General features: G+C 44.7%; 1 pseudogene; it reads right to left on the reverse strand.

Moving 5' to 3' along the window:
• Window positions 1-303: 303 nt before the first annotated feature.
• On the reverse strand, window positions 304-26,672 carry LOC100720236 (leucine-rich repeat and coiled-coil domain-containing protein 1-like; annotated as a pseudogene).
• Between the last annotated feature and the right edge of the window lie 479 nt (window positions 26,673-27,151).

Below are 27,151 nucleotides of genomic sequence, written 5' to 3' on the forward strand. Positions count from 1 at the left end.
CAGTAAGCAAATGTGTAATTACCAAACAACATACAGAACAAAAACAAGAAAGTGCTCTAAGTCTAGGTATTAGGATAGGTTTTTTCAATATATATAATTATCAATTTATTACAAAAATCTACAAATACAATAAATACTTGATCAAAAGTCTTTTAAAATATATTCAATATGAAATGTATAGAAAGAGACATTTCAAAGCCATATCAGTTACTACTATTACAGTATTTCATCATTTTTACAAGAGTTCTGCTGGTCCATTTCAATTAGATTTGCTCTTAGAATCATCCCATTTCCGGCTGTATCTCAGAGCGCAAGCAAGTTGTTTAATTTTTCTTCCACTGCTTTTTTGCTCTTGCGTGTCTCTTCCAGAAGTTCACGCACGTCTTCTTCAACTCGATGAACCTTTAAATTTGCAGAATCAATGCTTTTCTGCTTTTCACTTACCAATTGTATTATTTCAGCTTGATGAGCTTCAGCGATTGCATGTACATGGTTTTTAAAGGCATCATCCGTACTGTGAAGCTATCAACTGCATCCTTTCATAGTTCAATACTTTTGTCTCTTTGGTGAAGTTTCCTTTCCTCGTTTTCACATTTTTCTTTCACTTCTTTTACATGTGTTTCAAGATGACTTGGATGTTCTCCTTTATCACGCCATTTCTGATTGTTTACTGTAAGCTTTGCTTCTTTCTTCTAGTGCTAATTCCTTTCCTTTCAAATGTTTCATTTTCTCCTTTGTTTCATTGTATTTTTCCAGTTTTTCTGTCACATTATCCAGCTGCAAAGATTTCTCATCAAGCTGTTGTTGAGTACGTTTTACTATTTCAGTGATCTTTTTCTTGTAGACAATCTTCGAATTTTCTAATAGTTTCAGTTTGATCTTCTATAACTGTGCTCTTTATTCTTAATTCATCATTCTTGCTTTCGTTAGCTTTTCTCAGAGATTCATTCTCTCTACATAAACTTTCAACGTGGGTCTCTAATTTTCCATGATTTTGAGCCAGGCATGATCCCTCTCGTGCCACCTCGTGCCCCCACACTTTTCTTTCTGTCCTTAAACCATCAGTTAGTGATTCCTTTGCTCTAGCTCAGAAATAAGCTGGTCTTTTTCATGCTCGAGAAGTGCTTTTTGAATATTCTTCTCCTTGTCATCTTCAATCAAAATTTCAAGAGTATTGATTTGATCCTGTCAATTTGCTGCTGTTTCTTGTTCTAATTTGGAAACTTCTGCTAGTTTTGATTTTAGTGCCTTTACCATGCAGTTTAGACCTTTAATTAAAGAAGAAGATGCATTTTCTTTTCTTTGAGCCCAAGCGAGAGCGTGTTTGCTCTTGGTTAACTCAGTTGCAACAAAACCTTCTTTAACATCTTTAAATCTTCTGGCTTCAACAGTTAAAGCAATATGGAATTCATGTTCTAAATCCAAATACTGCTGGTTTAATACATCAATTTCTCTTGGTATTCTATTGTTTCTCGCTCCTGCTTTCTCTCTTCTTTGAATTATTTCCTTCACTAAGGCATCTTGGAACTCAGCATCACTAACAATCTCCTTGTTTGAAGTTCTTTCCTGTGCTCCCATCCTTTCGGTGCCAGTACTTGCTCCTTTTCTTCATGAAGAGAGGTTCAGAGTAAGTTAATTTCGGGATCAGCAGCTGAGCTTTGGGTTCCGCCTCTTGGAGAAGTCTCCTCTGTGCGGCTCGGTGCTGCCGGTTTTGTCTCTCCATCTTTTCTAATGTTTTTCAGGGTTCCTAAATGTCTAATGAAATCCTCCTGTTGATCTCTTGCTTCCATTAATTCAATAGTTTAGTTTTCTAAAATTCCATTTTGAAGTTTGTGAACCATAGCTTCAAGCTGTACCTGAGAATTTCTCTCCTTAAAAATTAACTTCCTGTAGTCTATCTGGGGTTATAAGAGCCAGGGTATGAGTGTCTTTTTTATCACTTGCCTGTCTATGCAGTTCATCAGTGGAATCTGTAAGTTTCTTTTGAGTTTGTCCAGCTTTCCACCTCCTTTCTCTCTCTTGGTCCAGGAACCTGTAAACTTTATCTTCTGAGCCACTTTTGTCTACTCTAATAATTTCAGTCTTTTGGTCTTCTGATTCTTCTAATGTATTACAATTTAGTGAAGATGATTCTTTGTATAAATCCGCTCCCCTCCCTGATAAGCAGCTGTGGTGTGGCTGGCTGCGGCCCTTCCAGGAGGAGAACCACCAGCGTCTTCTGAGATCCACGCAATGTTGGAACTTAGGACGCTGGGAAACCAAGCAACCAGCTTGCCTCCCTGCTAAGCAATAGTGAACCTACTGGTGCACGGCCTAGAGTCAAACATCCCACTTCCCCTACCCGCCTTCCCCTGTCCCCCTGTTAGCAAATGGGAACCAGAGATCTGAGCATCTCCTGGGAGGTTGACCATAGCCAATAAGGGGACTTCCTTCTACCATCTCTTTGAAGGCAAATATTTTTATTACTGTTTTGCTTTATTCTGATTAATGGTACTGCTCTATTCAATATTCTGTTTTGATAAGTTCTATAATGTTTTGTATTTCATTTTATTTTGATATATGTGATTGAAAGAACAACTATTGTAAAGATAACGAAATATACTGTGATACCTATTACTGTTATCCCGTAACCTGCTGTGAAGTTCTGTACCAATTTCACTACGCGGTCTCAGTTGATTTTATTCTGTCTTGTTCTGTTGTATTTTACTACTTTCAAAATAAATTTTTAAAAATCCTTAAAATGAGGTTGTTTCATTTTACGGCTACAGCTTCCAAGAGCTCAGTTGTTTTTTATTGTGCTGCTTCAGCCTTTGGATAGCTCTGGCATAATTCAGAATTTTTGATCTTCTAGAAACTTTTCTGTTGCATTCTTTTCTGTTTCCACCATCACTTCCGCAAGTTGTATCTGCATCTCTTTTTGGTCTGAGGTCTTTCTCAAGAACATTATCTATTAAAGAATCAGAAGTCTCCGAGGCCTTGGTCCAGAAAACACACATCCCCACAGCTGCTGTCTCTGTCCTCATTTTCGATTTCTCCCTCCGATGCTGCCTCCATTGTAGGGATGACAGGAAGCAGGATCTCAACCGCTGCCCAGCGCTGGACGGGCCCAGGACCTACCACTTTACATAGCTTGGGTCAGCATGTGTGATTGAAGCCTTGGTCCAAACATGGCGCCATCATCGGGTGGTAGAATCTTTGGAGGTGGGGCCTCATGGGAGATGCTCAGGTCACAGCCTGTGTGATCCTAAAAAAGCCTGGAGGACCCCAGCCCACGCCCTCTCCCCTCCTCTCCCTCTAGTCCTCTCTCCAGCTCCCTCAGTTCCTTGTTCCAGATGTGATCATCTGCTTTCTCTAACACACACTCCCACCATCGCCACTGCTATCCACCATGGGTCCCTCGCCCTCAGCAGAGCCTGTGCTGTGCTGCTTGGACTTTGAGCTTCCCAACATTCAGCTAAATAAACCTCCTCATAAGCACCCCCAAGTCAAGCAGTTCACTGCAGTAACACAAAGCTGATTAATGCAGAGGACCAAGAAGACCCTTCTTGAAGAGTCTCAATTATCAATTATCTCCATTTTGGCTAAATCTGATCCTATTTCCTCTCTAAACTGGCTAAATTTTGTCTTTAACCTCTCAATTGGCTTTAAGCAATGCAAATGGGTCTCGTGGAGGTGCTGATGTGTATAGTCTAAAGTAATGCAACAAGTTAGATGCCCCCGTACCTGAAGCTCCAAGTAGTATGTTTGAGGTAGGCAGAGAGACACCATGCTGTCAGCTGTGAGCTTCGAGTAAGAAGCTGTGATATCTCAGGGCATGACGATTACACATCAAAATTGAAGCACCAATCCCAAAACACTAGACACAGCCCCAATCTGATATGCAGATAATTCTTTTTGCATACCTCTCTCGGCATAGTGCAGAGGTGATTTCAGGCTTCCTACCTAGCCCAGCTCATAGCACTTACCAACTTCCTCCCTTTCTCTCAGTCTCTCATCCTTGACAAATTAATAAAACCTGGGTTTGGCCTTGGGTGAGGATTTTGTTATGATTAGCCATCATTCTAGCCTGGACTTAGTGCCCCCTTGGCTCTCCATGGGTTGCATTCGAAGTGGTAGAGTGGAATTAACTTATTGGAATTCCAATAACTCTCCCCTGGGATTACAAATATAAACTTCACTGGACCATGACGAGGTCGGGAAAGGGCTTCCATCACTAATAAGTCAGATGTTGCCACATGCCTGTAATCCCAGTATGCTGGTAAGCTAAGATTGAAGAGTCACAAATTTGGGGTCAGCCTGGGCAATTTAGCAGTTTACTGAGATTTTGTCTCAAAATGAACAACAAAAAAGACTGGGAACGTAGCTCAGTGCAAAAGCCCTGGATTCAGTTCTCAGTTCTAGTAACCTGACTAATCTGGTCTCCTTGGATCCCCATGGTTACCTGTGGAGCGGTATGATCTGCATTTTCACGGAGTCGCTACCAACAGAACCAGGTTGCACTGGTGCACTGGGAGGGAGTGGTACAGAAAGCCGAGATTCCCATGAGTTTACTCTCAGTCTTACACTGTGAACAGGATGTTCCGTCAAAGACAGTGAGAAGGCAAAGGGCTATGCCAACAGCAAACCCTTGTGGGTACCAGGGCAGGACGCTGGCATTTACCACCACCACCAAGAGCCTGGTGAGAACAGCATTTCAGACCCCAGCAAAGACACTTCCCAGATAGTCCAGGAAAGAGGATCCCCTCACTCTCACAGAACTTGGCATTTTCCATTTTTATGCAGACACCTGGCTGACACAAGGAAACTCAGAAATGCTGGGGGTGGGGAAGGGAGGATCAGAACTCTGTAAATTCTTAAAATTAAAGTTTCTAACTCAAAGAAAAGAAAAGAGCGTGACTTGTGATTTCCCCGAGTTAGTTCATTCATCCACAGTGCCAAAACCCTACACCAGGCTCACACAGCAATCTATGATCTGTAGCAGAGACCCAAGGGTGAAAAGTTCTGTGTCAACAAAGATCTGCATCAGCTGCTGCTCCTGCTAAACAACGTGTAAAAACTTGTAGTTTAATTTTACCTTTGTAATAAATGAGCGTTTTTTCAAATGTACTCAGCAGCCTGGCTGTCACTAGCGTTACAGATGTGCTCTGAAATCAGACACGACCAGGAGATTCTATTGTGCCAAAATGAGCAAGCCATCCATCATTTTTTAATGCCTTTTGTGAGCTGTCTTAACACGTGGGGAAATATCCCAACTGAGCCTGATGGGCAGGTTTTGCTATGCGTTTATAGAATCAGTGTGTGTGGGTGGTGGCAAGTACGTACTCTGTTAAAAAGTATCAGGAAAAGAGTAATAAACAAGATAAAAAGGTAACCCCTGAAGAATGTTGGTTAAAAAGCTTGGGAGCAATTAGATGTTGTATTAGTCTGTTTTCCAATGCTACAATAGAATACCTGAGGCTAGGTCACTTATGAAGAAGAGGATCATATTCAGCTCACCGTGGGGGAGGCTGAACATCCAAGCTGTATGGCAAAGGCTCTGGTGAGGGCTTCCCCGCTGCATACCATCAAAGCAGCAGGTACCATGTCAAGGGTGTGTGTGGAACAGGAGATCACAGAGGGAGACCGGAAGCCAAAGAGAAGGAGGGATCTGTCTTTCTTTTTCATAACAACCCCCTCCACAATCCCATGAGCACCACATTAATCCCCTCCCATGGCAGTGCCCCCAGTGACCCAATGACCTTGCCTAGACCCCGCCTCTTAAAGGTTCCACAGCACCTCTCAATACAACCCATTGCAGACCATGCTTCAACACATCAACTATGTACCATGTAATCATGAGCTAATCATACCTCATGGCATTAGCCTATTCACTCAACAGATCCCACTTATATGTGTAGCAAGCACTGTGCTGGGTCCCAGGGAAGACTCAGAGGTAACAGAAACACAAGCCACTCTCAAAGAACCCGTAGTCTCATTAATACACAAATAGCAGTGTGGCAAATAACAGAACCACAAGGCAGAGAGGTGTGGTGGTTTGGTGACCATGTATACCAAATCAAATGGTGCCACGTGGCATCTTCCAGGAGCCCTGGGACATACGGATATCTGAGAAGGGATTTTCTACATAACTCGTGTTTTGAGAAGTGAAAATTGCTCAATCTCTTGGGGCAAAGGAATATGACATGCATAGAAAGAAAAGAAAAGAATGAATTGCCTTGGTGAAGTCATGAAATGTGAGAAGAGTGAAATATTACATCCACAGAAAGGATGTATAAAGATTTTTGTGGTACTGGGGTAGAATTACATTCACTTTTTCACTGAACTACATTCTTGGCCTTTTTTATTTTGAGACAAGGTCTTGCTCAGCTGCCCAGGTTGGACTGAAACTTGAAATTTTCCTGCCTCTCAGCATCTGAGTCACTGGAGTTACAGTTGGATTTTTCTACATTTAAGCCATGAGAAATACATTAGCATATTAAATGCTGTCCCTGTGATTAAGAACAAACAAGGCAGAAATGGGACCTGATGTTGCTTTTCTCACCGATGTTGGAACAGCTACCGCCATCCTGAGACACATTTTCCTAGGTCTCTCCTTTTTGATTCCCTCATTCACAAGCTTGCCCTGATGTCTAGAGATGAATTTGGTGACCAAGGAGCCCCTAAACACGGGTACTTGAGCATTCAGTTAAGAAATCATCTCCAAAAACCACTCTCACCAGTCTGCTTGGTGACTACATCCTTGGTATAAAGGACCCCAGTGAGAGCCTGGGATGTTCTCAGTGGAGAAACAGTCGCCTTATAGATATTTCTTCTTTATTCAAGCACTTTGTATCACCTATATACGATTGTGTGCTGACACACATATGTCTACACAGCTTGCCTTGCTGCAAAATATTTTAAATGCATTATTTTTTTTCTTTTCTTTAATTAATATTTTTCATTTCACTCAGGAATCCATTTAAATCTTCCTGTTTTCACTTCCAGGAAGATGGTGGAGTCCTGAAGAACAGAGAAACAGTCGCTCCAAGATTTGGTTTCCGGGTGATGAACTATAGTAACATGAGGAAGAGAAGGAAAGAAGTGGGTCCCTAAGACCCAGCAAGAATCTGAAGCAAGAATTGGAGCTCATGGGGAGAGAGAAAAGAGAGACCCTCAATGGAGGAGGAGGAATTGGCTTGGGCTTTCTTCCTGAGCCCTGACACACTGCATGGAGGGGCAGCTCAAACCTGCAGCGCACAGTGAGTACTCGCGACCCAGAGGCCTCCACAGAGAAAGTCATCAGTGGAACAGAGCAGTGGGCACAGCCAAAGCCGTGGCTCATTGCATTATTTGGGTTTAGATGTCCCCTAGGAAAGGGCAGTTGGCTGGTAGTCGGAGAGAGGCCAGCTTAGTTCAGACCCCAGAGCAGCTATGAGCTGGCTCCTTTGGTGGCTTCCAGTGGCAGGGTGAGGTGGAACCAAATTCAAGCTGACAGGAGGCACATGGAGTGTTTCAGGCTGAACAAATCAGGTTCCAGGATCGCAGCCAGTGAAAATAAAGGTGCCTGGTTGCTAGGATGGTCCACTGCCCTGTGATAACTCTACAGCTGGCTTGTTGGGGTTCATCAACATGGATCTGGCTACAGTGACAGAAACACACTTTAAAGTGGATTTTTAAAATTATTTTGTTCTTTTCTTGTTTTTCTTTTTCCTTGATTGTTTTTGGATGAGTGTGGCGTTGTTTCTAGTTTTTGTCGGCCTCCTTCTGTTCTGTATTTCTTCTCTCTGTCCCTCCTGTCTTCTTCCCCAGTTTTCCAAAGCTTGTGTAATCATCCTTAGTCCTCCAGCCTTGCTTCTAATTTCTTCTGCTTTATTGGTCTGTTTTCCTCTTCAACTTCTTTTAAATTTTCTCCCCTGAGGGTAAAATTGCCATATCAAGGGCTTATTTATATAATTATATACATATATATATAATTTTCCGGTTGGTTTTAAATTTTGTTATGTAACCACATAATCTAGTTCATATGGTTAAAGGTGGCAAGTTAATAGTTACCACAGTTTGTCATTTTCTAAGCGGTGTTTGATGCTATTGTGACTGGTGATTGTACTATTTTACCCAATGTGGCACGATTGTTCTAGTCATTTGTTCTTTCTGGAATGCCAAGACTGAGATTATCTAAAGGTCATTAAAAACTACAATGAGAGGCCAGGGATTTAGCTCAGTAGCATAAGTGCCTGCCTGGCAAGTGCAAGGTTGTGAGTTCAATCCCCGGTACCAAAAAGAGGAGGAGGAGATGAAGGAGGAGGAGGTGGAGGAGGAGGGGGAGGAGGGGGAGGAGGGAAGGAGGGGGAGGAGGGGCAGGAGGAGGAGGAGGAGGAGGACGAGAAGAAGAAGAAACAAAAAAATATAAATACAATACAAAAGTCAGTGCCAAAGATCCAGAATCTGTGCCAAATAGGCAGCAACTTCTCATCCCTGATAAACTGAAGAGGTACAATCTTGCAACAGACTCAAAACCCAAAGACCAGCTACACTTGGAAAATATCTCTGAGAAGTAGTGATTTCCCAAGGTTTCTAGATACTGGCAATAAAGCTATTTCCCATAAGCAATTTATAAGCATCAACCCAGGAATTAAACTAAAAAAATGAGAAGACACTTAAGCAAGCTACAACCCCAGACTTCCATCACACCAAAGACAAATCCAAAGGGCAGTGAGGTGGAACAATTCAAAAGCCACCCAACTGGACTGTCTAAAGGGCTAACAGCAGAAGTAACAAAGCAGATGAGTGAAGCTCTAGAAAAAAAGTCATATCAGAAATGTTGTCTCTTCTATGGTGACCATAGTGAAAGACATGGTTAGTGATTCCTGAGCAGATATGTATTTGTTTAAAAAAAAAAAGAGGAACTTAGGAAAATGATGGAAACCATGAACGCTCAACTTAGGAAACAAATGGAATCCACAGAACAAATTCAAAGTTTCTTAGTTACTTGTCTCTTGTGGCTGAGACAAAATACCAACACTCAAAGTTAAAAGGGGAAAGATTTATTTAGCTCACAGTTTGTAGAGGTTTCAGTCCGTAATTGGCCGGCTCCAGGCAGAGTAACACACAACAGAGGGGCAACTGTTCATAGCAGACTGAAGAGAGCAAAGTCAGAAGCTCGGGAGGAACTAGAGTCTCTCTGCCCCTTATAGTGTATCCCGTCTACCAGGATTAGGGCGGTACCAATTCAATCAGTGGACTGATCCAGGGATCATCTAACCTTAATCCCAGCATTGCACAGTCTATATTTAGCCATATCTGAAAAAGTTATTTGTCTGCGTGAGGCTTGGAGGGACATATAGACACAAACCATAATAGCCAGGGGATTAACAATTTCATTGAAAGTATATGCAACAGAATGAGCCAAATTGAGGGCAGATATAGATACAGAACACAGGATTAAGGTTAGTGATAACAAAAAGAAAGATGTCTTAAAAGTAGTAACGGGGTGGGGTCAGGGATTTAGTTCAGCAGCATAAGTGCCTGCCTTGCAAGCACAGGGTCACGAGTTCGAACCCCAGTACCAAAAAAAAAAAAATAGTAAAGGGCCATGAATAATCAATCCAACAGCTGCTATATGATGCAAAGAAGAATAATAAAATTGATTAGAGTCAATGAAAAAGCAGATGATAAAGCAAACAACATTTAAAAAAAAAAAAAGCTTGCTCACAGAAGTAATGGCCAAAAACTTCCAAAACAGGAAAAAAGAATTTGACATCAGCTAAGTGAGGCATACACAACTCCAGTTAGACATGATTTTTAAAAACCCATATCAAGGCATTTAATAGTCAAGGTTCCAGAAATTCAGCACAAGAACAGAATACTAAAAACTGTTAGAGAAAAGAAACAAATCATCTACAAAGGAACGCCCATCAGAATCATAGTAGACTTCTCCACACAAACCTCAAGTCAAGGTGAGCTTGGAGTGAAGTATTTAAAGGTCTGAAAAAAAACAGCCTCCAACCCAGATTGACATAGCCTGCAAAACCATCTTCCTAAATTGATGGAGAAATAAGACATTCCCATGACAAAGAATACCTGAAGAAATTCATGACCACCAAATCAGTTCTCCAAAGTATTTTGAAGGATGTTCTATAAAGAAATAATGATTTCTGGGCCCAGTGGCACACTCCTATAATCCCAGAACTTGGGAGGCTGAGGCAGGAGGATCATTGCAAGTTCAAGACCAACCTGGGCTACAAAATGAGTCTAAGGCCAGCCTGAACTGTATAGTGAAACTCCGTCTTGAAAGAAAGAAAGAAAGAAAGAAAGAAAGAAGAGATACTGAGGACTACAACTCCACAACCTTAACAGAATGAAACCACCAGACAAGGCAAACAGATGGGAAAAAAGGGAACTAACAACAGAAAAATAACATCACAATGATAAGTCTACACATATCAGTTATAATCTTCAACATTAATAGCCTCAGTTCACCAATCAAAAAAAAGGCACTGGCAGAATGGATCTAAAAGCAAGATCCAACTAACTAAATAGTATTTAACTAAAAAAAAATTCATAGACAGAAAATGAAAGGGTGGAAAACAATATTCCATGTGATAGGAACCCAGAGAATTCAATATCCTTCTGTCACAATATCTATTTGACAAAAAGTCATCAAAGAATTTTCAAGCAACAACCAGCTTGAAAATGGCTAAAAAAGAAGCTTCACAGATTCAAGACCATCACAATGAAGGATATCACTTTTCCAAGTCAGATAAGCTGATAATTATGACATGGTTTAAAAGCCATCACATGTGGCCTGGCATTCTGCTTGGCCGAGTCAAAAGCCAGCAGGCTGGGGTCAAGGCTGTTCCTTGAGCACCATCCTGATCTCAAGAACACCAGTCCAGCTGGGGAGACAGAAAACTGGGGAACCCTCATGCCACACAGAGTCGGGCTACTGCCAAGATGTAAAGAAAAAGTGGTGTAGAAACTCAAGGGAGGGCGTATTGGACTCTCAGTGAGGAGATGGGTTTATGAGGTGTGAGTTACACATGAACTGATCCTTAAAAGCTGAGCAATGAAGGGTAAAGACTTTCATCCTAGCTTAGGTTCTTCTTGCAAAACAGAGCCTGAGACAAGGGTTTTGCACATCACTAACATCATACTAATCTCAATAATGGTAACATTTGGAGACATGACATTAGGTGATCTTGTCATTGAGTATCACTGAATGAATTTAAACCTACGTGGTGTAGGTCATCTGGACAAGGTCAAGGAACACAGTAAACATGAAATATGTGAGGCTGCTGCCAGGGTCCAAAGGAATTATTTTACAGTTAACTTTTTCTTTGTAAATAGGACTGTAGGCTACAACAATGATACAGAGTTAAATACATAAATTAGTAACATCATTGTTTGTTACCATCAAGTATGATGCTCTACACACAATTATGTGTGCTATACATTTAGAGAACTGGGAATGCAGAAGTTGTGCTGGTACCAACGTCACCACGAACACATGACAAATACATGCACTATGACATCACTAGGCAACAGAAATCTTCAGTCTCATAATCTTATGAGGCCACCATTATCTATGTAGCCATCGCCGAATAAAATGTAATACAGTACATGAGTTTATTTTGGAAAGTGATCTCAGTGAACAAACATGGAGAGGGCAGACCAGCCCAAAGCTGTCCCGCCAAGCTGACTGCATGCTCCAGGTAAACAGCGCTGGATCTCACTCTAAAGAGCCATCGAAAACTCACCTCCACCCCAAGACCTCAGGACATGGACTTAACTACTGCTCCCAACCTCCATGGGTCCCCTGCTGCCCCAGGCTGCTCATGAGCTCCTCCGTGTGTCTGGTTGTCATGGTTTATGTTGGTGGCCCCCAGGTCTCATGTGTTTGCATTATGCCTTTGTGATTGGTTCATTGTCTAGCACTTTGACTGGGGGTGTGAGTGCTACACTGGCCGAGGGCTGGAGCCAGGATGTGATGTAATGGCAGGAAGAAGGTGTGTCTCTCTTTTGCTGGTTCCACCTTGCCTTTTGCAGCTGCCATGAACTGCGGCCCCGCCATGCCACCCTGCCTTGGAGCCAACTGAGTATGGACTGAAACCTCTAAAAACTGTAAGAAATAAACCTTTCCTTTCCCAGCTTTGAGCATCAGGTATTTTGTCTGAGACAAAATAACTGAGTAACTAAGACACTGGTTCACATGTATCTGCAGCACCAAGCAGGCTCTCCCTGTAACCCCACACCACACTGCTGGGGGAGCCTGGGGAAGAGAAGAGGTACTGGTGCCACCAAAGGAGGGGCGGTCAGGCTGCATTCACGCATTGCTGGTTGCCACAACCACACCTGGAACAGAAAGGTGCGGTGTGAGAGAAGCCTCAGAGATGTTTATGCAACTCTACCCCAGTGCTCCTCAAACTTTAGCATATGCTAAGCCAGCTGCTCAGGCCAATGAGCCTCACTCTCAGAGCCCCTGAGCATCTCTGATGTGTCCTCTGCATGGATGTGAAGGTTTCTAAGACATCTGGAACTCAAAGAGCCAGGGTGAAGGCTGGGTCAACAGGGAGCAGCGCTGTGGAGGGGTGCTGAAAGGTTTAGGGGGCAGGACTCATGGCAGGAAGTGAGGTCACTGGGGATGACTTTGAAGGGGATCTTGGGGCTCCTCTTTCTCTCTCTTTGTATCTCACTTGCCATAAAGCATGAAGTTTTGCTCCACCATTCTCTCCCCAGCAGGGTGTACTGTGATGTCATAGGCACAAAGTAGCCAGGTCGGATGACCGTGGACTAAAATCTCTGAGACCTGAGCCAGATAAATCTTTCCTCCTTTTAAATTGACTTACTAAGGTGCTTCAACACCGTCATAGAAATCTGCTTTACACAGGAGCCACCCATGCACACAGAGTGGACGATCAGTCAGAAGAAAATGAAATTCCCTAAAATTAAAATACATAGGCATTTTTGGCATCAAATTGATTCCATCATGGCAAGAACAGAATCTCTTCACCTGCCATCAGTATTCTTTTGTTTGGTGGCTGCTCTGCTAGGCAGGGAAGGCAAGGATAGACTGATTGGGGCTGGTGTTTTTGATCTCTAGTTTTCAAGGCTGATTTCTTCTTTTTCTGGCTAGGTCTTATTGTCAGGGAAATGGGGTGCTCACATGTGCTATCACCACTGAAAATCTACTGAAATTTCTTAGTGACAGTCTAATGAGATTGAAAGTGAAGACGAGGCGGATGTCAGGGATTCTGTGGGTGCCTTAGTCCTGTCTCAATCCAGACATGATCTCTGGACTATGGAGACCAAGCTCACCAAAATGGGCCCGTGGGTGGGCCAACCAGGAGTGCTGCCAGGAAAACACAGACCAGAAGAGAGACGCGGGGCGTCCACACTCTCACCTCCCCCTGTGCTCCCACAGCCTGCTGCTGGCTGTGCTCCTGCATGGCGGCCTCCGCGTGGGCATACAGCCCACTTCTCAGCAGACTCTGACATCCCGTCCCTGTTGTCTCCTGGTTCTTTGGGTCTCTGGGTAGTGAAAGCTTTTCAATGTTCCTGGTCCCAGGTGCCTCAGCTTCACTGGTTGTTTCCCTTACTTCTACCCAAAGCACCCCATTAATATTCTTTTCAGTTCAATCTAGATAACATTCAAGTTGATACTGAAGTTTAAAGACTTATGTAACATACAGGATCAAATGAAATATAAAAGAAAAAAATGGATGAGTAATATGTAAAAATACACCAAGGCCTTGTGATGATCATGGTAATTAAAGTTATACTCAAAAAGCAAAGGTAGCTTGAAGGAGATGGATTTTTCTTCCAAAGCATGAAGAATTTGCTACAGGCGAGGGAGAGGCCCCAGAAGTGCTAACTTGCGCTATGTAAAACTTTCCCCCAACTACACACGCTCGGAGAACACGGAACCCTGGCAGAAGAAAAGAAAGGGTGACTTAAGCTATGGGCATGAAACATTTCAGATGCATCTTGGGAAACCAGAGATAAGATCAGATCAAAAATTAAATAACCAGAGAACACACTGATATTGCAACGTGTTGCAATTGGTTTAAAGTTCATGTCTTTCTTGATTTACGCATCCATAATAAAATCAATCAGCCAGTGGCTGCTGAGTCACCCCTCTTTCGTGACCCTCCCCTGTTCCCCCAGCCCAATCTCTGCCTAGAGCTCAGGGATGCTCCTGCGCCTGTCTCAGGAATCCTGTGAAATTCCGCGTGGCAAGGAGGAGCCTCTGTTATGGCCTTCAGCACAGATGGGCGGTTACTTCAGACTTTCCAAGGACCTTCTAAGTAAGACGCTTCAACTAGACAGTGTTTTCTGCAGCAAGGGAGGATTCTGTGTTAGCCTCGCAGCTTTTCTAAAAGGCCCTCTGTTCTCCTTTCACTCTGTTTACACTGTGCCCCGTTGTTTCCCAGATTTCCAAGGTCAAGTCCAGTGCCCCTATTAAGGCTGAGTCCTTCAGAATGTCCAGAGCTCCTGTGCTAATCCAGCTATGTGGTGGTTTCCCTCCAGCTAGGCGTGAATGTAGGGCACACGAAGGCTTTTGTTTCTTTGTGTGATAATGTGAGTGAGGGCTGAGTCTTTAATCCCCTTATCAATGCATCAATGCAGTTTATTGGTGACAGAGTTTTGCCTTGGGTGATTGGATACTGTTATAAACCTCAAAATATTTCATATTTCTTGAACATTTATCAGCACAAGGGAATGCCGGTTAATACTTAAACCGTAATACCCAACTGTTGGTTGTCTAGTGACATATCCTTCTATGCTAGCCAGCTGTTTGTCACTAAACAAAATACCTGATATGGACACTTAACAAAAGAATTTTATCTGTTTCACAGTTGGGAGACTCATGGGCCTGGTACCTGCAAGAGTTCAGCTCTGGTGAGGACTCCATGGCAGGTGAAAGATGGCACCAGCCAGAACCCAGGTCAGAGTGAGTTGAGATGTTGTCTCAGCAGAGAGAGACTGATGTCCCAGGATTCCTTTGGGGCCACGCCCACAGTGACCTAGGACCTCCCACTGGGCCCCACCTCTTAAAGGTCCACAGCATCTTCCAGGAGTGCTACCCTGTGAGCAATTTCCCTATACTTGAACCTTTGGGAAAGCACAGACCACTTCAAATGAAGGCACCCAAAATATAATGCCTATCATTACAGCTGAAGAGACACCAAATGACTTACCCAAAATCACAGAGCTAGTGGGTATAAAATTGGGATGTGAATCCTTCTCTAGTTTATTATTTAGTCTTAAAAATTCAGTAGTCTTTGGCCAATGATGTCTTTCCCCCGTCTCGACATCCAGTCACCAGTAACATCTAGAGACACATCTGGTTGTCACAAAAGAGGCATCTAGTGGGTACAGGCCAGAGACGCTGCTGAACATCATGTAACAGATAGAATAGCCCCATGACAAAGACTCAGCCTCAAGAGTCAACAGTACAAATGCCAGGAGACCCAGTCTAAATACTGTGCTCTTCTACACCACCCTTATTTATGTGTGGTGATGTCCTTACATTTGGTAGACATTTTTGGTTTACTTGTTGTTTTATGTTAGCAGGTTCTAATAGTGTTTCCTGCAGATTTACCCTTGGTATGTTAGGCTAAGAAAACTATGCTCCACCATTAACCCCACTACCCAATGTGACCTTCACGTCTTCCTTTCCCTGAGTTGTGATGAGGCATGATTAACTGCTTGACACAGAATGTGCTTTGTGAGAACAGTGTGTGCTGCTCAGACACTGCCTGATGAGCTATCTGGTTCCGGAACTCATGCACCCAGGCAGTTTTGAAGACATGTATTTTTTTAATTCTCATGTGAAGTTGAAAAGAGAAAGGACTCCTCTTATGATTTTGGCTTTCTCTTCTTATGCATTATTGAAATATCATACCAGTTCTACAGCAGCTTGAGAAAAGTTCAGGAACAGGGCCACAAGATGTATTTTCAGTTTTTATAAAAAGTCCTTTATGCTGACTTAGTCTGATTTCTGTTGCTATAACAAAATAGCTGAGGCCAGGTAAAGATACCTTCTGTGATTTCCACGAAGCCCAAGGAGTCTTCTAGGACACAGAATCCAATCACATCTCATCCCTGCCCTGTGTTACTATGGTGAAGTTTAAACCTGCAGCTGCATATAGCCTGGCAAAAGTTAGTCTGGGCAGCCCTCACCCTGGCTTCTCCTTGTCCAGCTACTTTGCTCCTGACAACTTCTCCTGTCACCAGGCAGCCTGACCTCTTCCACTCCTTCTTGACCTTCACTGCTCCATCCACCTGCAATGTCCTCCCCACAGCCAGCCACCTGCTGCATCCACCGCACCCCAGTCCCACCCTCCTGACCACAACCTTCCTCTCAAGCAGCTGCTTCCCTCAGTTATCTCCAACTACCTCAAATACAGCAGCTTCCTTGTCCATGGCTTCATTTTCCACAGTTCTAGCTACTTGTAGTCAACCCCAGTCAGAAAAATACTAAGTGGAAAACTCCAGAAATAAACAGTTTGCAAGTCTTAAACTGGAAGCCAGTTCTGAGGATCATGATGGAATGTGTGCAGTGTATCCTTGGTGTCTATGCTACCCTCCTGGTCTTAGAAGCTGCCTCAGTTACCAATTATCAGAGTTTGCACTCATATGACCCTGATTGTACTTATTAATGGCCCCAAGATGCAAGAGCAATGACACGTGATTCAAATATGTCAAAAAGAGGTATAAATTGTTTCCTCTATTCCCCCACATCATCACAAGAAGAAGCATAAGTACAGTACAATAAAATCTTTTGAGAGACCATAGTCACATGACTTTATTGCAGTACATTGCTATAGTTGTTCTATGCCATTATTAGCATTTGTTTTTAATTTCTTACTGCATATAATTTATAAGTTAAATTCTATTATATATATAAAATAATACGTATAGGTGTCAGTCCTACATATGGTTTCAGGTCTGCTGTGTAATGCACATGTCATCATATTGTTGCATTTTACTTGAGTGTATTACCCTCCACTGTCCTGTGGATTGTCTGGGGGTAAGAAGTACATCTTGTTTAGGAAACCGCATGTCTACACACAGTATGGAGCACTGGGTATATGTTACAAAATTTAGTAAAATAAATAGAGGAGGTAATTGTCACATCCATGTCCCACCTTTCTTCTCCCAACATGTCCTCTTTTCTTCGATGGATTCCAAGGTCTTAAATGTTTGGGAATACGTATGTATACATTTTAAGTGGTTTTAAGATCATCACTATAGCTGGGCATGGTGGTGCAGGTCTGTAATCCCAGCATTCATGAGACTGAGGCAAGAAGATCACTGTGAGTTCAAGGCCAGCTTAGGCTACAAAGTGAGTTCAAGACCAGCCTGAACTGCACAGCAAAGGCTTGTCTCAAAAAAAAAAAAAAAAAAAACACAAGAAAAAAACTTAGTGTGTTATTTTTTTCCTTTGTTTTGGTTTTGTTTGTTTATTTTTAGGCTTTACTAGGGATTGAACCCAGGACTTTCACACTGGCCTAAATCCCTAGCCTTTCCCCTGCCACTTATGAGACCAGATCTTGTTAAATTGCCCAGACTACACTCAAACTTACTAGTCCACTGGTGACTTCTTAGCTGAATGGAATGTTGGGAGGTGGGCCATGATCAGAGGAAGCAGGTCACTGGGGTGGGCTTTTGAAGGATGTGTCTCATCCCAGGACCTTCCTCTCTCTCTGGTTCATTCCCTCTTTCTCTCCACTTCCTGGCTACCATAAAGTGAGCAGCTCTTCTCTACTACTCTTTTCTGCCATACTATTTTGGCCATTGGACCAGCTGACCATGGACTGAACCTTTGAAACCATGAGCCAAAATGCTTTTTCTCTTTTAAAAGGTGGTAAGAATTTGGTTCCAGCCACAGAAGGACCGTGCCAGGAACCCGGCCAAGGCAACGTGGTATTAAACACCAGGGTAGGTCTTTGGCAAAGCCCAGTCATAAGACTAAGTAATCACAGCCCTGCTTTCTTCTCCTCGTTCTTCTTCATTCTTATCCACCTAATACAAGCAACAGCCCTCAGGAAGATTTTTCTTCCCAGTGAACTCACTCTGCAGCTGGACCCTGCCCTGCTAGCTCCTTCATGTATTGCTCAAAGCCCTTCTTATGGGTCACTGGAATGTCAAGTATGACTGCCTGGCCAGTGATTCAACAGAGAGGGCACAGGGACAGAAGCAAGGCACTCATGGACCTCCTCACAAGGAAGCCAAAGGCATGCAGTTGTTCAAACCCATCCAAGTGGACAAGATCACCCTCTGGTCACTGAGTGCCTAACAAGCCGCTGCCTTGACTTCAAAAATGGATCTCCAGAGCATTGCTAGGAGGGGGTTCATAAGAGCTGGTCCTTCACTGGACCCCACCACCCCCACTAGGGCCCTGTAAGGACTCCAGCAGCCTAGCGGCCAACAGAGGACTGGATTCCCAGCGTGCTGTTAGACGGCGCATGCTCCCAGTGACACAGGGGGAAGAACAAGATTCTCCTCCAGGGTGGCAGAAGCTTTCAACCAGGAGAAACCAAGTGTGACTCAGCTTCTCCCTCTGCCCCGCCCTGCCTCCTCCCCTTCCACTGGCCCGTGTGTCTAACAAACATCTTGTTCCCCAACTCCATCTCAGCATCTGGGGAGCCCAACCTGCAACAGACTAACCTTGGCATAAGATGCATCCTGCTTCCGTCCCCTTGGTCTTCCGTCTTCTCAGTGAACCCTGCACATTGGAACCCCTCAGCTGCACAAGAACCACTGTCTCTACGGTTGCAGCATGGACCACACATTTCTGCACATCCCTGCTCTGGCTTGTGGGTATTTTCCTTGCATAAACTATTCTTCCCCTCTTGTTCATCTGTCTAATCCTAGCTCTTGGCATACAGTAGGGCCACATGTTAGTCCATTTTCTGAGAGAAGAGGCAAAGGAAAGGGAGGGGGGAGAGAGGAAGAGAGATTAGGGAAAAGGAGTGAAGGGGAAAAAAGAGAAAGGAGAGGAGAAGGGAGGAGACGGGAGAGGAGAGAAGACAAGGGGGAAGGGAAGGGAATGAGAGGAGAGGGGAGGGGAGGAGAGGAGAGGAAAGGAAAAGAAAGGAAAGGAAAGGAAAGGAAAGGAAAGGAAAGGAAAGGAAAGGAAAGGAAAGGAAAGAAGAAAAGGAAACAGTGAAACCCCAACTTGATCCAACACCATGGCAGCTAGGGCCTGTGGAAAATGCTGGCTCCAGCTGGCCTCTGTCACAGGAGCTGGTGAGAAGGAGCCCCAGTGTTTATTGTGAGGAGGTAAAAGATCTTTTGTCATTGTTTATTGATCATTCCTGACACTTCAGATGACCAGGGTGTACTTCATCATTTTGTTGGATGGATATTAATGTAGAAAAAAGAAAATAACCACTCATCAAGCGCTGAAGAACTGCCTTCTGCCTAAGTACTCTGTGAAGACTTACACTTGGTGGTAAATTTTGCCAAACATTTTTATCTCTCGTGGAACAGTGAGCAGGACAGACTGGCAGGAAGTAGAAAGGTGGTAACTGCTGGGCCCCTTACCACCATCAAGAAATGCCTGCAGGTCTGGGCTGTAGCTCATGGCACAGCACCTGCCGAGCATGCACCAGACCTGGCTTCACACCCAGCACTGCAAAAACATAAAAAGGAAGAGCGATCTGAATTTCCTCCTGCTGCCTTGCCAGTCATGCTAAGGATGGCCAACATTTGGTGCAAGAGTCCTCGGCACCAACTGCTGGGCCAACTCTTTCTGTGGGTGCTGACTGCACCCACAAACCCAAGCAGGGACTTATGTGGTTCTCCCCAATGCAGTCACCTCTGGGAAACATAGTGGAAAAATCTAGATCCTGCTGTTTCTAATTATCCTTCTGTACGTGGACCTCTGCATCTCACAGAAAACTTCACAGACCATTCGTATTCTGCAACCGTGAAACTGATTCAACCACATTTTAAATGTTCACTAGCACCCCACCCCAACTTTCTGAATCAGTTAAATTTTAAACAAGTGGGCTTCTCCTCCTCCTGTTAAACACGTGAGCAAAAGATGAACTGTCTAGCTGGTGACTGGTTATTCCCTTACTATCACAGGGAAGACCACAGATCATAACAACTGTGGTTTTTCTAAAATTCTATTTTGTATTCAGTACGCTTCTCTAAATCTTTTAATTTGCAGGGGGACATGATCTTGGAATTTTGTGTGGAAAAGAATTTAACTACTACACTTCAGCATTCACTTTAAAAAATTAAAGTGAGATTTTTAAAAAACCAACTTTTTAAGTCAGTAGCATTGTGCTAAGTTTGAGAAAGGGTACTTTCCCTTTGCTCTTATTCTAAAACAGAATTATGACAGTAGTTTAAATAATCAAGGCATAAAAAGCTCACTTGGACTCACACCAGCCTAGCAAAAATGTTCCTGTTGTTTCCCCTCCTAGTTTAGCTCGTAATTTCACACATCTGCCATCCCATCCTGCACATTTTCAAACTTGCTGAATAAAAGTGTAACTTGTTGGTGTACAAACCATTAATAAAAATGTTTCATCTCCATCCAGCAATGTCTATCTAGTAGCTATCTGATATCCTCCCTCAATATTAACTGGACAATAAATATTTCATTATGCTTTTAACTTACTTTCTAAAAAATGTATTTGTGCAGGCCGGGATGCAGCTCGGTGGCACGGCGCCTGCCTGACAAGCGTGAGATTGTGAGTTCAATCCCCGGTACCAAAAAAACAACAACAAAAAATTGTTTATAGTGCTGGAGGTGTAGGTCAGTGGTAAAGCACATGCTTAGCATGCACGTGGTCAAAAGTCTGATCCCTAATTCCAAAAATAATAATAATAATATTTTTATATACTTTATCTCATTTCATTATTATAGTCATTCAGAGAGGCATGGCTGTTTTCAGAAGTGCAGGAAATAAGGGGCTGGGGATTTAGCTCAGCAGCATAAGCGCCTGCCTTGCAAGCAGGCAGTCGTGAGTTCAATCCTCGGTACCGATAAAAAGGGAAAAGGAAAAAGACCAAAAAAAAAAAAGTGCAGGAAATAAGCAGATACAATGTACAGTGGCCAACGGCTATTCAACAAAGGCCCAGTGAGAGTCAGCAGGCCCTACAGACTCTACGGCAGCCACCCAGCTCTGAAGAGCAGCCACCAAACACACACACACACACACACACACACACACACACACACAGTGCACATGTCCATGTTCCAATAAAGCTTTATTTGTAGACACTGAAATTCGATGTTGTGCCATCAACCACAGACAAGATACAAAGGAACGAGAATGTTGTAACCATGAGACTTCATGGACACAGAAATTTAAAGTCACTGTTTTCATGAATTGCAAAATAATATTTTGCTTTCAATTTTTTTCCCAACCACTGAGAAATGTAAAAGCCATTCTTAGGTCTTGGACTGCCACCCCAGGACCTTGTACGCCAACCCCTGGTCTTAAACATAATAGCCTTGTGAATTAGAAAGGGCCAGGAAAGGCCCCTGATTTAATGTCCTCCCTTTCATAGGTGGGAAATCTGATGCCTTGAAAAGCCAGGCAGCTTGCAGTGGCCTGGTAGGACTAGTCCTGGATCCTCTGAGTTCGGCATGCTTTCCACCCAGAGGCTCTGCTTAAAATAAATACAAAGAGGAGACCAATTAAAGAGATAACTGTAAAAACTGCTCCGCATTACACCCAAAGACCAGGACAGGCCGTGCCGGCTGCTCAGCCTGTTGCTACTTAAGCAGACGGCTTCTGGCAGACTTTCAGAGGGCTTGAGAAATGATAACTGGGTAGGCGGAAAGCGTTCCAAGGAATCGCACAGTGACTTTTGCTCTGCTACTTCCTCGCACTACTATAATTTAACTCTGCCGCTGCCGGAGTCCTGAACTGTAAAAGAAAGAAACCACCACTTGCCATTTTCATGTTTTTAGTAGTTTCACTTCTCACAGCAGCCTGACCAGTCCATAAATAGAACACGGCCTTCAGGTGGAGCTTCCAGGTAAGCGCTAGCCAAGGGCTGGCTGGGAAAGGACCACAGAGAAAGACTTGAGCCCTCTCCCTTCCTTCTGGCACTTGATCTCCATGTTTTCTTTGACTCTCGTTCAGCTGTTTTCTACTGTTTCAGTAGGAACAAAACCCCTATAGTGAGAGGTGGCCCAGCAGCTGCCCCAGAAGCCACAGTAGAGAGCAGAAAGGCGAGCTCAGCCCTTCCCTGTGTGGGCCACTGTGGCCTGGAGACCACAGCTGCATGCGTGCGTGTGCACGTGCGTGTGTGCATGTGTGTGTGTGTGTGTGTGTGTGTGTGTGTGTGTGTGTGTGCATAGAAAAAGAAGAGGGTTAAACCCTTCTAGGAATAGGGAACAGGGCGAGCCTGAGCCCAGTGGAGGATGAGCTACCTGGCCCTGAATCTCACCAAGCCATGTGGGCAGAGCACAGAACACTCTGCATATTCTCTCCTCTTCCCCAACCACCACCAGCCTCCGCCTCTGCTCCTGCCCTGTGGCTGTCTCTGTCACCAGGGCCTAGCTGCCCTGCGTCACCACCTCACCCAGGGACCTGAGGTCACCTCTCACCCCCAGCCCCTCCTTTGTACCCCTGCTGTCCCTGCTCCCTGGTGCAGCATTGTCACCAGGGTGGCAGGCAGGCCCAGGCCCAGGGGTAGACACCTGTTGGCCTCCCCTCCTGACCCTAGGCTCCTGGGTGCCAGTCCCTAGCAGACTGCCTGGCACAGTGTGGCAGAAACTCTGCTAAGAGCTGCCAAGCAAACGCGCCTGATTCCCCAAAGTGAACCTGGTCCTGGACTTGCTGATGAGGATTTATGTTGGTCCCATCAGGGCCTGCAGCCCATTTTGGTCTCTGGGGGCAGAAACAGCAAGGACCGTGGGACCCTGTGACAGAGGGCCTGACTTGCTGGCAGGGAGAGGAGGCCTAGGGTCGGGGACCCATTCTCCTGTACTCAGCACGGCGGATGTGCTGAGCCGGCAGTGATTGGCCCCTGAGATCTTTGGACTCCCTGGAAGTGGGCCAATAGGAAACCCTGTAGTCCCCACCAAATTCATCCACATGGCCGGCTGTGGGCTTTCCACAGTGTCCAGAGAAATGAAGTGGGATCAAAACTCCAAGAATCAATGTCACGATACCTTCTTCCTTCTTCAATTTCTTCACCTCTAAAATAGGCAGGTTTTTGCAGGATGGCTAGGAAGGATGAAAAGAAGGGGAAATATGAGAGGAGGGATCTTATGGACCAAGTGTGCAGGACCCAGACCTAAACCGCTATGATTTGGAGAAAGTCAAGGGCAGTCATCCGTGGGTATCTTTTATGGCCTGGCTCCTAGACCCCCACCGGTACCAAAATCCTCAAATGCTCAAACACTTTATATAAAATTAGCATAGAACCTTCACACATCCTCCTGTATATATTCTGTAACCTCTAGTTGGATAGAGGTCATGGCTCTGCAGTAGAGTGCTTGCCTAGCATACACAAGGCCCTGGGTTCAATCCCTAGCACTGCCAAGTAAATAAATAATCTCTAGACTAATTACACTACCTGAAAGAGCAGGAATACCATGTCGATAATCGTTTGGCTATATTACCGAGGGCAGAACGACCAAAGATGCTAGGCACATTCAGTACCAATGCAATTTTTTTCTCAAATCTTCAATCCATGGTTGGTTGAATTTGCAGAGGCAGGAGCCAGCAAACACAGAGAGCTGACCACATGCGTGGGCTGAGGGTTAACCTGTTGGGAAAGAAGGTAAGGAGATGCCATGTGGACAATCAAGTCAGTGTCCCATACCCCCAGGAGGCCCTTGGAGAGCCTCTAGTCACAGAGTGTAACCGCGCCCTTGAGAAAGAAGAGGGAGACTGAAGAGTTGAGCTAAAATGCGTTCTGACTCCCATTCAAGTGTTCTTCAAGTCACAAACACAGCACACAGGGCAGAAGAAAGCCGGGGTGCAGCCCTGGAAGGCAGCTGGGACCTCCCCAAGCAGTGTGGGAGCAGTGGGTTTGCACTGAGCAAGGGGAGAACTACAAGGAAAGTGTGAGCATGCACAGTGATCGCGTTCCCAGGTGGGTGTGAGGGCCCTTCCCCTGCCTGTGTCTTATGGGTGGATGTGCACCTCACAAGAGCCTTGCAGAAGCCAGAAGTGAGCCCCCTGGGAAGGACCCCAGGGCACCTCCCCTAGTATGCGTAGCCTCAAGTGCAGAGTCTTGCGGTGGGTGCAGGTAAAGGGCTTCCCGCCTCGCTGACCTTCTGCATGGGGGAGCCAAGGTCTCCTCAGTGCCATCTGTGTACCTATAGCAACCAGGGCAACTTAGGAAACACCGTCGCACACCTCCTCACCAGGAACGGTCCCCTCACCAGCAATGGCGCTCTCCGAGCACCTGTGGGTAGGGAAATCTTTCCCCAACCGCTGTAGGCTGCACTGCAGAGTGGACCCAGCCTCAAATCTAACCGAGCTAAAACCGACATCACATCAGCTCAAGAAAGGATCGCTCATGGCTGACACACATGTGAGGCATTTGTGACTCACAAGTTTAAGGACTTTCTAGCACCAAAGCATTCCTTTCTATGTGTCCTTCAAATAAAAATCCAAAAGCAAAGGTATTCCCCTAGTCTCATCACATACATGCGTGGGTTGCAGTTACTAGGATAACCGAGATTTGTATTTTGCATGTAATCCTCAATATAAATTGAAAAAGATATCGTTTTACTGTGGCACGCACTGTAGGCTCTGTGACACAATGCAACAGAGGTTGTGTTAAAATAATAAATGGAAAAATGTCAAACCCAGCATCATAGGCTCTCACCCAAATGCCAATCATTGGAAAGTACCTTGGTCAAAAGATGACAGTGTAACTGAAGCTCTGGCATTATCATATTGACTGTAAGTTATTGATGTGATTTAATTCTAAGGGTTGTCCAAATGCATTTTAAAAACAAAACAGTCTGATGGCTTAAACCTGAGTGATATAAAAGCAAGTTGGCAAAATACTGTCAAATCGGAGAAAGAATAATTTGATCTCAGTACTGGGTGTGCTACTGCTTAATTGGTAATTGGTGTCTGGGTTTTGGGGTTGTTTTAATCTACATCAAGAACATAAATAAATCAAACAAAGGCATTGTGTTGTGAGAAACATTCTCTAGATTGATCGCTTGACTGGTTATTTGGGGGGAGGAAATATTGGCAATAATTCTGATAGTAGTCATAATAGCTCACTGTTTCTGCTGCCAGTGGGGTCTCTCCCCAAAATACACGCATTGGTCACAAATCCTCCACTATTTGTGACAAAGAATTGGTATAATGAATTGGGGCTGGGCCAAGATTTGGTCATGAAACCATAATCAGAATTTTATAGGATCTCTCATTGTGAACATTTTCTCAGCTTTTGACACACAGCAACTGTTTTCTTTTTTTTTAAGTCATAATGATTCTCACTCCTACCTGAAATCTAAGAGAATACCTCACAGTGTTAGCATGCCCCCTGAATCATCATATTTTTTTAACCTTTCCTAAGATTTTTTTGGCTTGACTTTTGGTTTTCATTCTGTTGTTCTCTCTGTTTTGTCCTTTTGTGGGATGGTAAGTTTTCTGGGCAGTGCACTTGAACTCCATAATGATTCCTTCATTTTTCGGGCTTTTAACTGAGCACCCAGGGCTTTCCAAGCTCCGGGAAGAATGGCAGAAATGTCCCTTCTTACAGAGCTACATTCCATAGCATGCGAGGTATCTAATTATGTCAAGCTAGCAATACCTTGCTATGACATGTGGCACCGTGCAATGAACTCTTCAGCTATGTAGAGCTTAGCTGTATTCCAGGGCACAACACTGGATTAGCCTGACACATCCCAGAGAAACACGCCCACGTGTGCACACTCCTCAGCACACACATGTTCTTTTCCTTCACCCATGGCCAGCCTAGCCTGCCACCCCCTCCCAAAATCCTGCACGGATTAGTCACTGACCTGCAACTGCACCTCTCAAAGATCTTACACACAGTTCTGACACACCTTCCTCTGCCAAAGCAAACCCCCAAGCAAGACAGCCCTCAAAAATGTAAGCCTCAGAATTAGTCAGAGCAGGAGAGAATTTAGGCTTTAATATTTTGGCATAAACAAACCAGCAAATCAAAAACTGGTTGTCTTCCAAGACAGCCGGGGTGTGGATCCTGACCATAATAGGGCTCCAGGGCCAGTCACATCCAAGCCCCTCAGACTCCGGAGCTTCCTACTGAGGCTGAGCACACCCAGCTCCCTGGCAAGTGTCCCTCTCACACAGGACCTGAAGGTCCTCTCGCTGCATCCCTGAGCTCACCTCAGACAAAGCAAGGTGCACGCCACATGCGTGTCCTCTTTAACTCTGCTTCCTTGGCCAACTTCAGTACCCTTCCAGGCCTGTCTTGCTTCTGTGACATTGATTATCTGCATTCTCCACACGGCATGGGACACCCCAACTCTTTCCCTGGTCACCTGCCCCTACTTTCACAATCAGCCTCCCCCTACCCCGCCCGCTCCTACCCCATGCCATCCCTTGCCCTTCTTGCCCGGTGTACTGCGGGCTGACTCTCTCCTTTTCAGGATGCAGACCACCCTCCACCTCTTTCCTTGGCCTTCTGGTCTGCTAAGCACATATCTCTGCCTCCTCCCACCTGTTCTCACTTGCCCTACCTGGCTCCTTGGCCATCGTGGGTATACTTAGTCTTCTCTTTGAGTCCCAGCTCTCCTCTGGGCCATTACCTGACCCTCATCCCTGCTGTCCATGTGAGTGACTTACTAAAGTATTTAGTCTGGGTGTCTTGCCCAACTTGGTGACCGCCAGACTCAACACCCTCTTCCCTATCCAAGCACGACCTTTTCAAGGACTTCTCTCCCTGGAGGGCATCTTTCCTCACAACCTCCAAAGGCCTTATGGAAGCAGAGCCTTCCATTCTCAACCCCTTTATGTATTTGGCCGCCCTTTAACCGTCCTCTGGCCACACCACTTCCAGGAACTCAGCCAGCTCTGCAGGCTGCCCTCCTCAGAATTCCATGTTCCTCCCACTGCCACCAGTGCGTCCCCAGTACAGACAGACACAGATATGCCTTTGCTCATGGCCAGCATCCACCATGACTCATTTGGACTTGCCAGTGCCATGCCAGTTTCTCATCCTACAAATGTCTATC

Source organism: Cavia porcellus, unplaced genomic scaffold (assembly GCF_034190915.1).
Source record: "Cavia porcellus strain 051 isolate PalLab524CR breed Dunkin Hartley unplaced genomic scaffold, mCavPor4.1 scaffold_13, whole genome shotgun sequence".
NCBI lineage: Eukaryota > Metazoa > Chordata > Mammalia > Rodentia > Caviidae > Cavia > Cavia porcellus.